At 52.5% G+C, this 3,474-nt stretch overlaps 1 non-coding gene across 1 annotated transcript; it reads left to right on the top strand.

Moving 5' to 3' along the window:
* The first annotated feature begins 1,331 nt into the window (after window positions 1-1,331).
* Window positions 1,332-3,141, top strand: LOC150074855 (small subunit ribosomal RNA). The gene has a single exon (XR_016547945.1). It is a non-coding gene; the product is annotated as a small subunit ribosomal RNA (ribosomal RNA).
* The last annotated feature ends 333 nt before the right edge of the window (window positions 3,142-3,474 follow it).

Raw genomic sequence — 3,474 nt, 5'->3', positions numbered from 1 at the left:
AGTGAGCACTACCATCGCTTGCCGCTGCACGATGGAGCTGCAATGAGCACTGCCGTCGCCTGCCGCTGCACGATGGAGCTGCAGTGAGAATTGCCCTCGTCTCGACAGTGGACGGCGGCGGAGTGAGCACTGCCGTCTCCTGCCGCTTCACGGTGTAGGTGGCGTGCGTACGCCTTCAGCGTGATATCGGTGTCTGATTTTTGAACTTTCCAAGCAGAGCAGAGATAAGAATTAGGAATTGGAGGGTGAAATGAAAACGCTTTTCGCGATTTTTTGACCGTACTTTTTGAGCAAGGGTACGGAAGGTACATGCATTCGTCGGGAGGCTGCGGCGATAACTCGACACGTCAGCCGTCGCTCCGTTTCCGAAGTATCGGCGGAGCAACCTATATACCTTCGCACTCGTATATATGAGAGAGGCAGTCCTCTCATTTGAGAGGGGAGGATGGTCATGACAGTAACATGGTGTGTCAGCGGGAGCAGAGACGCTTGCCGACGGCAATGAGTCTTAAATGCGAGCCGTCCCCAGAGCACGATTCTATGTTGAATAATATAGGGTACAGCAGAGACCGTCCCAGCGACCTAGCCAGTCGCTTGAATAATGCGGCGTACGTTGCGATCACCGAAAAAGAATGGTGATGAACGTTTACACGAATTTCCGATACACGTACCGCCATGTAAATTAAAAGCAGAACACGAACGAAAAAGAAAATGTGAGCCCAAAAGGGACGGTCTTGGGCCGCCTGCGCTGAGAAGTGTATGGCGGTCCGATGTCTTCGTCACCCTAAAATCGCTGGGTGTTCGGAGAGAAGCCCCCAGAAACGAGGGCGAATAAAGCAGATACTGACCGATAAGAGAAGTAATGGAAACGAATGACGAAAAATATGTGGGCTGATACCCGCGATGGCTAATCGGCTCTTGATGCAGGGCAGCGTACCTGTGAACCCCTGCCATGTGTTACACCTCTCCTCTATGCCTCTCGTTCCGTTCGCGAAGTAGTGCCCGTTGGTCTACACAGCAGATCCAGTCGCCTGTTTCGGCCGAAGTGCTGATCGGGCGGCGTTCTGGATTCGAATTTCTATTTATTGAGTTTGCTGCCTATGCGCCCGAGCGCCGAGATTTCTTTCGAAGTCGAAGCATTCTTCCGCACCACGAGTTGGAGAGCGGAGCGGGGTCGAGGCGAACTGCTCCTCATTGTGAGGTCTTATTTAAGACACGGTATGCCGAGAGTGTACCGTGGTGTGCCGGACTTGGCGCACCTCGACTGCGACGCAGTCGGAAATGATTTTCTGCGGCGAGACCGCATTGCATTCGTGGACTGTTGCGAATGCTACCTGGTTGATCCTGCCAGTAGTCATATGCTTGTCTCAAAGATTAAGCCATGCATGTCTAAGTACATGCCTAAGCAAGGTGAAACCGCGAATGGCTCATTAAATCAGTTATGGTTCCTTAGATCGTACCTTTTTACTTGGATAACTGTGGTAATTCTAGAGCTAATACATGCAGCAGAGCTCCGACCTTCGGGGACGAGCGCTTTTATTAGACCAAGACCAATCGGGCTTCGGCCCGAAACTCCTGGTGACTCTGGATAACTTTGAGCAGATCGCACGGTCTCGTACCGGCGACGCATCTTTCAAGTGTCTGCCTTATCAACTGTCGATGGTAGGTTATGCGCCTACCATGGTCGTAACGGGTAACGGGGAATCAGGGTTCGATTCCGGAGAGGGAGCCTGAGAAACGGCTACCACATCCAAGGAAGGCAGCAGGCGCGCAAATTACCCACTCCCGGCACGGGGAGGTAGTGACGAAAAATAACAATACGGGACTCTATTGAGGCCTCGTAATTGGAATGAGTACACTCTAAATCCTTTAACGAGGATCTATTGGAGGGCAAGTCTGGTGCCAGCAGCCGCGGTAATTCCAGCTCCAATAGCGTATATTAAAGTTGTTGCGGTTAAAAAGCTCGTAGTTGGATCTCAGTTCCAGACGGGTGGTCCACCGCCCGGTGGCTACTGCCCGGCCTGAACAATCTCGCCGGTTTTCCTTGATTCTCTTCACCGAGTGTCTTGGGTGACCGGCACGTTTACTTTGAAAAAATTAGAGTGCTTAAAGCAGGCGTAACGCCAGAATAATGGTGCATGGAATAATGGAATAGGACCTCGGTTCTATTTTGTTGGTTTTCGGAACACGAGGTAATGATTAAGAGGGACAGACGGGGGCATTCGTATTGCGACGCTAGAGGTGAAATTCTTGGACCGTCGCAAGACGAACTACTGCGAAAGCATTTGCCAAGAATGTTTTCATTAATCAAGAACGAAAGTTAGAGGTTCGAAGGCGATCAGATACCGCCCTAGTTCTAACCATAAACGATGCCAACCAGCGATCCGCCTGAGTTCCTCAACTGACTCGGCGGGCAGCTTCCGGGAAACCAAAGTGTTTGGGTTCCGGGGGAAGTATGGTTGCAAAGCTGAAACTTAAAGGAATTGACGGAAGGGCACCACCAGGAGTGGAGCCTGCGGCTTAATTTGACTCAACACGGGAAAACTTACCCGGCCCGGACACTGGAAGGATTGACAGATTAAGAGCTCTTTCTTGATTCAGTGGGTGGTGGTGCATGGCCGTTCTTAGTTGGTGGAGCGATTTGTCTGGTTAATTCCGATAACGAACGAGACTCTAGCCTACTAAATAGGGGACCGATCACTGAAGTCGGTCCGTCTTCTTAGAGGGACAAGCGGCGTTTAGCCGCACGAGACAGAGCAATAACAGGTCTGTGATGCCCTTAGATGTCCGGGGCCGCACGCGCGCTACACTGAAGGAATCAGCGTGCTCATCGCTGTCCGGAAGGACTGCGTAACCCCATCAACCTCCTTCGTGATGGGGATAGGGGCTTGTAATTGTTCCCCTTGAACGAGGAATTCCCAGTAAGCACGAGTCATAAGCTCGTGTTGATTACGTCCCTGCCCTTTGTACACACCGCCCGTCGCTACTACCGATTGAATGATTTAGTGAGGTCTTCGGACTGGCGCTCGGAGCGGCCACCGTGTTGCGCCGGCGTGCCGGAAAGATGACCAAACTTGATCATTTAGAGGAAGTAAAAGTCGTAACAAGGTTTCCGTAGGTGAACCTGCGGAAGGATCATTAACGGAGTTGCCGCGAAGCGGTAGCACCGCCGACGGACTGTCGGACTGACTATTAATGCCTTCCCGGCTGTGGGGCTGTCGTAAACAGAGACGCCCGTAGACCAAAATAAACAGGCCGGAGGGCGGCGCCGGAATGGCGCTAGAACGCTATATTTAATGCTCGTAGACGGGAGTTTGCCTTACTCCTGCGATCGGAGCGGCCCTAGAGGATGTCGTGAGAGGGCGGCGGGTTGGGCACCGCCGCTCTTCTTCGACCGGCGTGCTCCTTTCGAGTTGGAGATGGAGAGATTGACGGCGGTGGAGACGGACGGTCACCCCGCGAAGGAAGGTCTCT

This window comes from Mastigoproctus giganteus, unplaced genomic scaffold (assembly GCF_048544385.1).
Source record: "Mastigoproctus giganteus isolate SK-2022 unplaced genomic scaffold, ASM4854438v1 scaffold_49, whole genome shotgun sequence".
Lineage (NCBI taxonomy): Eukaryota > Metazoa > Arthropoda > Arachnida > Uropygi > Thelyphonidae > Mastigoproctus > Mastigoproctus giganteus.
Note: the sequence above shows the minus strand (reverse complement) of the source record. Positions and strands in the feature narration are given on the sequence as shown.